Genomic DNA, 12,623 nt, shown 5'->3' on the forward strand with positions numbered 1-12,623 from the left:
GAACTCAGTCTTCTGACTTTCAGTTTCTTTTGATGGTTGCTATAACATCATTGCTGCTATAAGCAGAACCAGAGCTATGGGTTCAAACAAAGGGAGGGAAGAAGCACACGATCCGTAGCTGTGCACATATGTGGTGAGCGGAGCATGCATGCACACACATTCTGTGATTTGGAACCACCCTCGTAGCTCATCTGGAAAATCAGAGTGAAGGACAGGTTTTCATAGGGAATGCCCGTCGGGAGCCTGACTTTACACACTGGCAAACCTTCAGCTATTTAATAATAGTATCTAGTCGACTTACGTCCGGGGCTGCCCAGTGTTCCAGTGTGTGCACTGGCAGGCACAGACAAGCACAGACCAGCTCATGCCCCACAACAAAGTGGCTATTTCATGGGGAATTCACTGGAATTCTCCAAATTCTCCATGTTGTCCCTGTCTCCCCTCCCATTCAGAATGGCGATAGGAGGAATGCCTAAATAACCTTCCGGAAGATCTCAGGTGGCCATGGCCTTGAAAGAGAACATCAGCTAGAACCTGTGAATGCATTAGGAGTCAGGGTGAAGAGATGGAGAGAGAAGTGTTTTAGGGGCAAAGGAAATGTGGGTGCTCCATGACTCTCTGAAGAACTCCATGTGCTGGGACATGCAGGACCTTCAGGAAGACTCAGAACAGCTGTGGCCTGGGCTGGAAGCAATCCTACTGCTGGTGTCGCATCTTTTCTGAGGACCTTCCAGAACCATCTGATGGCACTGGGTCTGAACTGATGACTCTCTCCTGCATTCTGCACCCAGTACCCTCTAGGAATGGTGATTTCTGGCACCCTTGCACAGAACATGCCTATTATACATACACTCCAACAACCAAAAGTAGAACGAAATCCCAGCTAGGGCCCTTCTTCCCTCTAAAATGCTACCAAGTACTAGATCTCCTAGTTCTTTCACACTTTAAAGTGCACAGATGCTTGATTGCAGAGTTCTGCGGAACAGAGTAAAAACAAATATTTGCAAATGCTTTCTGTCTTAGGACCCCTCTGTACCTGCTAACTTCACATTTGGGATAAAGGGGACTCTGCTTCATCTCTTTGTGCCAAGTTGTTTGCCAAAAGTGGCTCACTAGGCACTTGAATTCCTCACCCAAGTGAATGGGTTTAAAATTACTTTTTTTTTTTGTTTGTTTGAGACAGGGTCTTGCTCTGTTGCCAGGGCTGGAGTGTAGTGGTATCATCATAGCTCACTGCAGCCTCAGATTCCTGGGCTCAAGTGATCCTTCTGCTTTAGCCTCCTGAGTGGCTGAGACTACAGCTGTGTACCACCACGCCTGCCTAATTTTTCTGTGTATATATATTTTTTTATAGAGACGCGGTCTCCCTATGTTGCTCAGGCTGGTCTCGAACTCCTGGGCTCAAGTGATCCTGTCACCTCAGCCTCCCAAAGTGGTGGGATAAAATGTGCCTTTCTGTAAGCAGAATTTGAATGGTGTTCACCCCCTAACTGTCTGGGAATGCACTGAACATACTGGAACTCAGAAGTCTCGTTACAGGTCTAGGTTACGTAGCAGTGAACCACAGAAAAGCATTACTCACACCCCTTAGATCCTTCAGATTCCCCATACCTTCTTCACCACCCTTCAGATTTTTCTTTTTCCTTCAAAACAGCAGGTTTCAGATGTGTTTATAAAAAACATTGTAATTGTACTCTGGGTCCCTAAAGCACAGACATTTATGTTGTAAATGCCAAAAAATTTAGTCGATTTATTCTTTTAGTTTTCATGCTGTCTTTCCTGCTTGTGTTACTCACTTTTCAAAATTTAAGGATAAGAGGACATTTGGGAGAAAGGTGGTGGGACTGAGAATCCCTGAAAGACAACTCAGCGCCTGGTCCCTCCTGCGCCATCACACGCGCCCTCGCTCAACCACAAACACGGCTACAGTATCAGAGTTCACGTTCCGCATGCCAGGACAAATGACCCTCTGTTCTGGAACAAACAGAAAGCGTGCACCACATCGGCATGATGACATCAGAATTAGACTTCAAAGCTAGCCTCAAGATGCTCTCAGACTGACATTAACCACTGTCTGCTGCAAGCATATGGCAGAAGACAGGATGGAGGAGATCACAAGTAAAGACTCGGTGGCATATTGGCCCACAACACTGCTGCAGAGGCAGAGCTCAGAGAGGGTGCTAGGCAAGGCATGTATCCACTGTTTCACTCTGGAAAGGGGATCAGTTGGAGAAAAAAAAGATCTGCAACCCTTTTGAGGACAGAAGGCAATATTGCTTGAAAGCTATGAGTAATGAGCCATTTGGGGAGAAGGAAGTTGATTCTGTCATTCATTTTGACAGGGCTTCTGAACAGGAAAAGAAGAGAAGGCTGGGGGAGGGGGCACTTGTAGGAAGGTGTGGAGAGGACAGAAGGGTGAAGCCAGCCAGGCAAATGAGAATGAGAAATGACAATTACGGACCTTATGGAGGAGCTGCTGGTGAGCTACCCTGGCCAAAGGAAAATGTTGATTGGACTAGTTTTCGGAGGGAAACAGACAGCTCCTCTGCAAGCAGATGGATGACAAATCTCTAGGAGGAGGCTGTGTTGTTCATGTGTGAAATGGTCTTAGCCAAAGAGTAAAAGCGCCAAGCCATGTATGTAAGCAGGAGCCACCTGGCCTGCATGTGGTTGTGGGGCGGTGTGTGAGTGTGAGTGTGTGTGTGTGTGTGTGTGTGTTGTGTGTGTGAAGAATGGAGAGACACTGGTGGCAAAACCTCCACTGCAAGACTCCAGGACCATTAAACCAAGAGACCCCTATTTGTACATCCCTCTCTGTCCGTCTCTGTCTCTCCCTCTTTTCCCTTTCTTGCTCGCCTCTCCCTCTACCCAGCACCAGCTTGCTGCTTTAACCCTTTGCCCACCTCCTAGATGCATCTAGTCTCCTAGAACTATAAAATTAAGCAAATGCGAAAAAAATCAAATATGAGGCAGGACAGAGATTAAAGTGACAAGAAATAATTTGCCAGCAGAGGACAAGGTCAGAACAAGCCCTTTGACGTCCCTCACCCAAAGCCTCCCTTTCCCCATTAAGTCTATCCTCATGGACTGGATTTAATGCGGGGAAGAGCAGGACGGATTCCCACGGAAGAGCACGGTCTAGGTGCAGAGGTGCATCTCCACGTGGCTGTCTCCCATACAGATGTGGTGGACATTCCTCACCAGGAATTCTCATTGTTCTTTTTACGTGAAGGCAAACCAGGGTTTCTCAACCTCAGTGCCATTTACCTTTCGTGCTGGATAATTCTTTGTGGGGAGGGGCGCTGTCGCTGTCCTGTGCACTGTAGGATGTTTAGCAGCATCCCTGGCCTCTACTCACTAGATGCTCGTAGCTCCTCCCCAGTCGTGACAAGCACAAATGTCTCCAGACATTGCCAAATGCCCACGGGAGGCAAAATTAGAACCACTGAGGTAAACTTGATATAGCGTTAGCTGGTTCCAAGTGGAAAACTACTCTCTTGCTTCTTGCATGAAGGTTAAGCGCATGCGCGGGCACACATTCATAAACACGCTGTCTCACACACGATACTATCACAAACACTCTCAGAAGTCCTTTTCTGACTTTTCACACTCTCATTCACCTGACGTGCTGTAAATACTTCTGAAGTTTGAGCAGAACATCAAGGGCTCCATTTTCAAAGTGACCTCAACTGCCTCCAGCATTTAAGGCGTTGGGCCCTAGACGCTTGGACGGGAGTACTCAGGCAGGACACAAGGCCCATTCTGTGCACAGATGCATATGCCTCATAATCCAGGTCTGCTAACACTTTACAGTCCAAAGAGAAAGCAGACGAAGAAAGATGACTGAATATGTATTCCACAGGGCTCTGGGGTTGTTTTGAAATAGTCTGTTCTGAAACACTCAGAGAATTCCTTGCAGATTTTCAGTTATGGGTGGGATGGGGTTGGGGGAGGGGCCCTTTGCTGCCCTCTTGAATTACCGAGTTTGCTCAAGTGAACTGATTTTTCTGTTGATAAATGTAGCTGATGTTGACTCTGATGTCTATGGACTGGGTCTTTTCTATATGCAAAATACAACTGCAAGGCATGAAAGCATGAACGAGACACGGCCTCTTGCCTCTGGTCTACCAGGACTATTAATAGCTAATATTTCTTAAGTGCTTACACTGTTGTAAGAGCTTGGCATTCATTTAATACCGCGGCAACTTTGTGAGGTAGCTATTATTATTAAGCCAAGTTTGCAAATGAGGAAAGGAGACGCAGGGAGGTTCAGTACTTACCCCCATCACGGCACTAGCCGACGGCAGAGGAGGATGCGAAGCCAGGCAGGCTTCCCCTAGCTAACACCCTTCTCTGCTAACACAGGCACAACTAGCTACACCACGAGGCAGGCTGTGATGCATGCTGTAAGTAATGAAGAAACAGAAAGAACAAAGGGACTTGGGAGCTCAGAGGAGGCAGAGGGTAGCGGCTTTTCGGTCAGAAGGCTCTGTGGGCGGCAGCAGGCCCTGAAGTGTGGAAAGGATCTTGATGGGATGGATCAGATGGAAGGAAACACGGTCATGAATGTGCAGGGAATGCTGGAATCACTATAGAGTCGAGATTAGCTGGAACGCAGGCTGAGGGAGGAGAGGCTGTGGAGGCTGGCAGAGGTCACCCAGCTACCTGTTACTGTACCTGTTCCCTCCTCACCAGGTGACAAGAGCAGAGAGGATTCCGAAGGGAGGATGCACTCTGGGTGCACTGTAGCTATGGTGAGTCTCTCTTCCTAAAAACTCTAGATTTAAATTCTCTGCCCTGTTATTTCTCCCCCACAAAGAGATATCCCCCAGTTCTTTCAAACACCTTTTTCTTCATTGACTGTGGCGACCCCAGGTTTCTCATTGGCACTGCAAAGTATGCAAAGACATTCAGCAGGAGGTGACAACGGCATGGTTAGAGCCTTTTTAGCATAAAAAATAGCAAAAACAGCATCAGAGTTTCTCTTATAATAAGAAGACTTCGTGTTTCTATGGGTTTTAACCTCATTTGATCCACATAAAAACCACAAGCAGCCATTACTGCCTCCCCCTCGACAAACGGAGAAACAGAGGCACAGACAGTTCCATGATTCTTTTCCCAAGATCACACGGTCAGAGTGTGGGACGTGGGGCCCAAACCCAGGTCTGCGGATTCCCAGCTGGAGGCAAATTCTATCATATCACGTTTTTAAGTACATGTGCCTGAAAAGCTTGCCTCTCCGGCAAAAATCACAATGAGTCTCGGAATAAGTAAGCAACTAAATTCACCCGGAGTGACATTATTTTTGTGGTGGGTGTTGAGACTCAGAACAGAGCTCAATGCTAGAGAGGAAAAAAATTCCTGACGTTTACTGATAAGTTGCTCAGACCCAACGGTCCCCACACTCCTCGGACAAGTGTTGGAAGGAAATGGTCAGATCAGGGGTGGAGAGGGCATTTGTCCACTAGTACATTCCAAGGCGCCATGAGTCACCGAATCGCCCACATTTCTGCTTTGGTTTTCCAGAAAGTACTGGGATAAAGCTATATGGTTTGTTCAACAACAATCAAAAAGAAGGAAGGCAGGAGGGAGGGAAGAATAGAAAAGAAAAAAAAAAGAAAAGGAAAAGAATACCCCACCACGACCACTAGTTATTAACAGCCCAGCCTGCGGTACACAAAGCTGACAGTTATTATGAGTAATTAGCACAAAGGAAGGTTCTGTATACACACCATCTCCAGACATGTTTTTGAAACAAGGGCTTTGCCTTTTACCACCAATAATTTGTCTTGTTGTATGTTGTTACTTACACAGATGTTCCATAATTTTTTGCATATGGTTCAGCCAAAGAAAGCATTTTCCCCTTCCATTTTTGGGAAAGATGCAATTGCCTGTGTAAGGGAGAGGAAATGTCTAGTCTTTACATAATTTCTACGGCGATGATAGAGGTGGGGTGGCTGTGTGTGTGTGTGTGTGTGTGTGTGTGTGTGTGTAGTGTGTATAGTAACAGGATTCTGTACCCAATTTTGCCAACCACGTTTTATCTAACTCTCCTGATTGAGTCATTCCTATGGGATTTGGGAGTCCTGAATACATCCAAGGTTCATGGTGTTTGCTGGGATAACACATTATCAAAAGCCTCTCTAAAAAGGGTTTGAATATTTTCAGAAGGAAAAAAGAGACAGGAGAAATGTGAATACATTTGAGCTTTTTTTTTTTTCTTTTTCTTTCTTGGCAGTCTTTACAACTGAAAACGGCAGAGCCCTCTCGTGTTTCCATGACCTTCCTCAGCACCGTCCGGAATGCACATATACGGTATCGGAGAGCAGCTCTCCTCCATGCTTGCTCGGGAAGGAGGGTCTGTGCGGATGTGGTTTTTTTTTTTTTGGAAGTGGGTGTGGGGGTGGGAGTGTAGACACCAGAGGGAGCGGTGAGATGAAATCCAAGCATACTGGGTTTTTAGAATAGAGAAATACAACTGGCTGAAGGAATCAGGGAGGAAGGGCAGACTAAAAAATATACATCTCTTTTATTGCGATACCACCGATTGAGAGAACATTCTGCTGGGGGGATGTCTGCCAAGGACTTCTAATTCAGTTTGTTCCACCCGTTTTATTTTTAAACCCGAGTGCAGATTTTATTCCTGGAATGTTATAAGATTGGTGTGGGCAGAAATGGGCAAATTTACTTCAGAAGTGCTTTATAACAACTTGGAAAAGACCCTCTAAAATTCTCCAAGTACATCTTAGGGGTGAATTTCATTTCCTTTTACTTCTGAAGAAAGCTACCTTGATTTTACAAAAGTAAAACTTGATTATAATTTTGAAAGCATTTCAAAATTCATGATACTATCTATTAAGTATTTACTATAAGCCAGACAGTGTGGTGACAATTTGCATACTCTGTCTCATTTAATCCTCAGGACTACCTTATCACCTTCATTCATGGGTGACAAACTAAGGTAGGAGAGTTGCCAGATCTGAATTCAAATCCAGATCCTGATGACATCAAAATCCTCCTTAGCCACTGTGCAATTGTGCTTTCATGTATTCCTGTCTAGCATATCATAAACTACCAACACAAATGATTAAGTAAATAAATATACAACTTGGCCATTAAGCTACTCTTTTTTTTTTTTTCTTTTGAGACAAGGTCTTACTCTGTCATGCCAGCTACAGTGCAGTGGTATCACTGTAGCTCATAGCAACCTCAAACTCTAGGGCTCAGGTGATCCTCCTGCCTCAGCCTCCCAAGTAGCTGGAACTAAAGGCTTGCACCACCATGCGGGGCTAATTTTTGTATTTTTTGTAGAGACAGGGTCTCGCTCTTGGGGAGGCTGGTCTCAAACTCCTGAGCTCAAGCGATCTGCCTGCCTCGGCCTCCCAGAGTGCTAGGAGTACAGCACTGATTGAGCCACCATGCCTGGCCATTCTAACAGGATGGGGGCAAATGCAGATTCTTTAGCCTACTTTTCTGATGAGCGACCCAGGGACTGCCAAAGGAGGTTTGCAAAAGAGGACCAGTTTCTGGGCAGGAGTCTGGTGGTAAAAGTGAGGGTCTCAAGAGAGTGGTAGAACTGCTGGATTATATATTTATTTGGAAATGCCAAATGGCACTAATCTAAAAACTTGCTCAACCTACTTTGGCAACATTAAATATTAATGGAATGTCCCTCCCTTTCTCCCCTCCTCCAAAAGTATTTACTTCAAAAATCGATTTCCTCTGTCACTATTTATTGCCCCGTTTTGCTCAGTGGTTCTGAGAAACCGCATGGAAAATCACAATGTTACACTTGTTAAATTGACCCTGCAGGGCTCTACCACCAGTACATGCATCATCCCAAGAGGTAAAAAGGCAAGTCTGCCAGGCTCATGCTGAGAATATCATCATGAAACCAACAAGGATATGCAAATCTGTCTGTTCCATAGCTCATTTGCATAGTTTTTCATTGGTTTTGTAGAACCTTTATACTAAATGTCAATTTCCTTTTCTTTCCTAAAGCTTATTAACTGCGTGTGATGTTTACAGCTTGAAGACCAAACAGATTTAATAGTTAAAACATTTAAACTATATAATTAAAAAGTATGCAATGAAGAGAAAAAAGAGGCTCTGATGTAGATCAGACACGTAGATATATACTTGTGCTGTTAAAATATGCTTTCCAAGTTTGGAATATGCGGAGGCCTCATGCATGTCTGTGCACACACAAGCACCACCACGAAATTTGCTTAACCTATTTCTTTTTTTTTTCCTTTTTCTTTTCTTCTTCTTCTTTTTTTTTTTTTGCAATGATCTAGAAAAAGCAGAGAGATTTGCTTATAAACTACGAAGGGCTTGAACCTAGTCATTGAGTACACATTTTACTCACAACGAAATCTGAATGGAGGCCTGCCAACGTCTGGGCTGACATTCAAACATTCTGAGTTTCTATGTATTTCAATCTCTCAAAACTAATGTTTTAAAACTCTTTTGATATTTTCTGAGGCACTACACAGTTCAATCCTCACCTCTCAGTTCAGAGTGAATATACAGCAACAATACTGTTTGAAAGATGTGTGCAAAGGTCTTTTGCTGTGCAGAATTCATCTACAGCATCAATACAATGGATACAAGATGGGTTTTGTACCAAACTATTTTCCTTTGTGCATTGATTTAGGAACTGGGTGAGAAAGCCATGTTTGAAGAAACCTTTTAAAAGTCTCTAAATATTTAAATATTAATCACTTCAGTAGTAGACAATGTCTTATAGACACACTTTATAGAATAAAGTATAGAATCTTTTGCATTTCATGTGGCAGCTGAATACAGTATCTGCTGCTATTAGTCATGAGTTCAACAGCTCTGCCAAGAGGTAACTGGTGAGCCGCACTTTCTGAATACTTCTTTGATGGCATCTTTAGCACGATTAGCGGATACCCCAAATTTCACCTGGACTGCAGGAGAAACAGCTGTTCAATATTAAAGTTTACAGTTGTTAGCTTTAAGGAAGAAAAGTAGAATCAAGCTCTTAGGAGATTTTGGAGGTGGGCAAAAAACAGCAACCTGCCTCTACAAAGTGAGGTATCTTTTCTTGTCATGTGCAACTTGCCCCATACAAAGAGAGATATCTCTCCAGGTTAAGGTGTCTCTCCTTGTCACGTGCAGCTCAGGCGAAGCTGTGATAAAATGTCATTTGAAAGTTTTAACGCCAGAGGGACGGCAGCCACATTGTCTTGATGGAATTTAGCTGTACAGCTCCTTACTGTCAAACACAATCCATCCTGTTTTAAATTCCTTCCTCTGCCTAACTGTGACAGGCAGCGGGATGAAACAGAACAAAAGTAAGCAAAGTACTCAAAGGAAAGGCAGAAACAGCGAGGCCAGAGCCACAGTTTGTAGACCCAGGTCCTCACGGCTCTACCCAGGAGCTACTGCCAGAGCTCAGCAAGCCACTAAGCGGCTCAGTGCTGCCATTTCCTTGTCTGCCAAGCAATGGTCACAACATGTCTTCTAACCTCAAAGAATTTTAGTGAAATCGAGAAACTTATAAAAAGCACTCTGCAAACACAGATGCCAAACTATTATCTCATAATTCAATGTGCCCAAATCAGACTGAGACAAGTAAAACCCCAAATTAATTTGATACCATATGCTACGGGTTACATTTTCCAAAAGCCTTCAGAAATTGGCATTTATAATATTTGTGGGTTCATCCTTTTCCGTGTACAGAAACATGTACACACATCAAAACAGACCCAGTTAAGTCTTAATTATCCCGTGGAAGATTATCCAAGACTCTTACTGTTTCTCCCTTTTCCTGTTGCCCATTTTTAGCCTCCCTGGCAATTCCTCCACGGAGATGGCAAGCGAACCACCCGATCTCTTTCATTATTCACTGCAATTTCAATTATCCGCGCTCCCTCAGCCCCCGCTGGCACGGATGAGTGAGAACGCGCTGTCTCTGTCCTCACAGTTGGATGTAAACATTGATCCTCGTTCCTGGGAAGTGACTTCCATAAACTAACTTAATCTCTCTCCACTTTCTAAAACTTTGCTTACTGAATGGAAATTTTTCTGAGATCTGTTTATTTAGTTCTACTATTATGTACCTTCCTTTTAAAATAGAGAATAATAAACACATTTGAACCTTTCTTTGGTGACTGGGTGTGTATTATCAATAACCATCCGTTCATGACGGTGCTCCACCACACGGCACAATTTTCTATCTGCTTCTGAGTTATTTATTCTGCCTTGAGCTCAGCTTGTCAGCTGATACATCTCATTTCTTCATTCAACAAACCAAACACTTACGGAGAATCTGCTATCTGCTAGGCACTGTGACGCCAGGAGCTAAGGACTGAATGGGGAAAACAGGAAGTTCCCTGCTCTCACAGAATGTACATTCTAGTTGGGGGAGAAAATACATTCATGAAATAAGCACACAGGTATGTAAGTTTGTATGTGCACATGGCTGTCAAAGAAAAGAACAGGGTGGTGGAGACAGTTGAACGTGGCATAAGACCTGCAGGGAAGGTGGGGCTCCTACAGAGACAGTGGGTTTTAGTACTAGAAGGGTGGCAATTCTAGAGAGAAGGGGTTGATTCAAAAGATAAGGTTAAGTTGGACTTGATGACATATTGGCTGTAGAGGAAAAGGGAGAGAAGTGCTGCAAGGATGACTTTGAGGCATCTGTGCTGGGGACCGAGGTGACGCCAGCGGCTGAGATGGGAACACTGGAGGAGGGCCAGGCTTGGTGGGATGGAGAGTGTTATGACTCTGGCTTTGAACATGCTGAGTTCAGGTACCTTTGTGATATTCAAATAAGGTTGCTGAGTGGGCAGCTGGAGATACAGGTACAAAATTGAAAGGAGATCCAGCCTGGAGATACGCATGCAGCAGTCCTGGGTCCAACAAGACACTGTGAGTCTGCAAGAGAACATCTAGGGGAAAAACTTCACTGCAGAAGAGAAGTGTGCCAAAGACTAAGCCGTGAGGACCTCCAGCACTTAGCAGTGTAGAGAGCAGGCACAGGGGAACATTGCAAACTGCATTAGGAAGGAGGGACCAGAGAGGTATGATGGTATCAGAAGACAACGTGCAAGCTGCAGCTGGGTAAGGAATGTCCTGGGGCATCTCCTAACAGACGCCACAGAGCACAGCAGTTGAGGGTGCGTGCGCTGGAGGCAGACTGTCAAGGCTCATGTTCTGGAGTCCCCACTTAGCTATGAGACCTAAAGCAAGCTACTTAATTTCTCTGGGGTTCAATTTTCTCATCTGTAAAACACGAGCAACAATGCCAACCTATCGGGTTGTTGTGAGACTTAATAACATGGAAGCCACTTAGCCCAGTGCCTGACACATAGTAGTTGCTCAATAAATCCTAGTCTTTTTATTATTATCAACACCCTTGTAATCAATTAAATTGAAATTTATCAAGCATCTATCTGCAGGCACTATACTAGGTGCTGAGAAAGAGCAATTATCATCAACAACAATTATCTGCCCTTAGGGAAATAAACAAATACAAAGATGTATAGTGAAATCTTTTCTGTTAAATGGTGCTAAATGCTAAGAAGGGAAAAAAAAAAGCAGAAAAGGGGGCTAAGGCAGTGGTTTAGATTACAATTTTTAAAAGTTTGTCAAGAAAGGCCTCATACAGATAGTGACTTTGGGGCAAAAGCCTGTAGAAAGGGAAGAAGAAAGCAACGTGGTGATTTGGGGGAAGTGCATTCTCGGCTGGAGGACCAGTCAGTGTCAAGGCCCTGGGGTGGGCTCCTGCAGGCACATCTGAAGAGCATTGAGGGCACGGCTGGGCTTGAGCGAGGGTGGGGAGCAGGAAGTGCAGGCAGAGGAGTGGGTGGGCAGGGAGAGTGCTCTGAGCCCGCCGTCATAAGGTCAGTGGTTCTTACTCTGAGCGAGCTGTGAGGCACCGAAAGGATTTGATCAGAGAAACGACAGGGCCTAGGCTATGTCTTAATCAGCTCATTCCAGCTGCTGCGTTGAGGAGTTAGTCTACGGGACCAACGGTGGAAGCAGGCGGAACAGTCAGGAGGCCACTGGGAAACTCCAGCCCAGAGATGACAGTGGTCTAGACCAGAGAGAGGCGTCAAAGACCACATCCACAATCTTGCTGCAGGAGGGAGGTGCCGGGTACTGAGATGGGAAGACAGTGGGAGGAGCAGGTGGGGACAGAAGGGCAAGAGTTTGTCCATAAGCCCCTTCAGCCTGGGACATGGGAGGCACTCAATCAATGCTGAATGAAGAAATGACTTTGCTAAGAGGAAGGAAGAAGCAGTTCAAGTTGCTATTCTGGAGTCTCTCGTGTAAGACAGGAATCAGGTCTAACAGAGTCATTAATAGAATTTAATAAGGAAAGGTTCCAAAAGCGGAAACTCCAAAGTTCCCCTTTCATTACTGAATTTCTCAGATTCTCGGTGGATCTAAATTTAAACTTCACAGGAAACAGGACCCTTTGCCCAAAGGTGCTAAACCTGACATATACTACAGAAGCACGTTTGCCATTGCTGTCTTCCATGGTAGGAAGGGCCTCGAAGAATTTGAAAGGACAAAATAGAAAAAGCAGAGAGTTTCTTTTGTGCATTACTACCTATCTAATAAAAAACCAAAAAGAAAAATGTGATTGT

General features: G+C 44.6%; 1 protein-coding gene across 4 annotated transcripts in view; it reads right to left on the bottom strand.

The window, feature by feature from the left end:
- Positions 1 to 12,623, bottom strand: part of ATXN1 (ataxin 1) — a 336,877-nt gene that overhangs the window by 109,611 nt on the left and 214,643 nt on the right. The gene's annotated exons all lie outside the window — the stretch shown is intronic.

This window comes from Lemur catta, chromosome 5 (assembly GCF_020740605.2).
Source record: "Lemur catta isolate mLemCat1 chromosome 5, mLemCat1.pri, whole genome shotgun sequence".
In the NCBI taxonomy this organism is placed as follows: Eukaryota; Metazoa; Chordata; class Mammalia; order Primates; family Lemuridae; genus Lemur; species Lemur catta.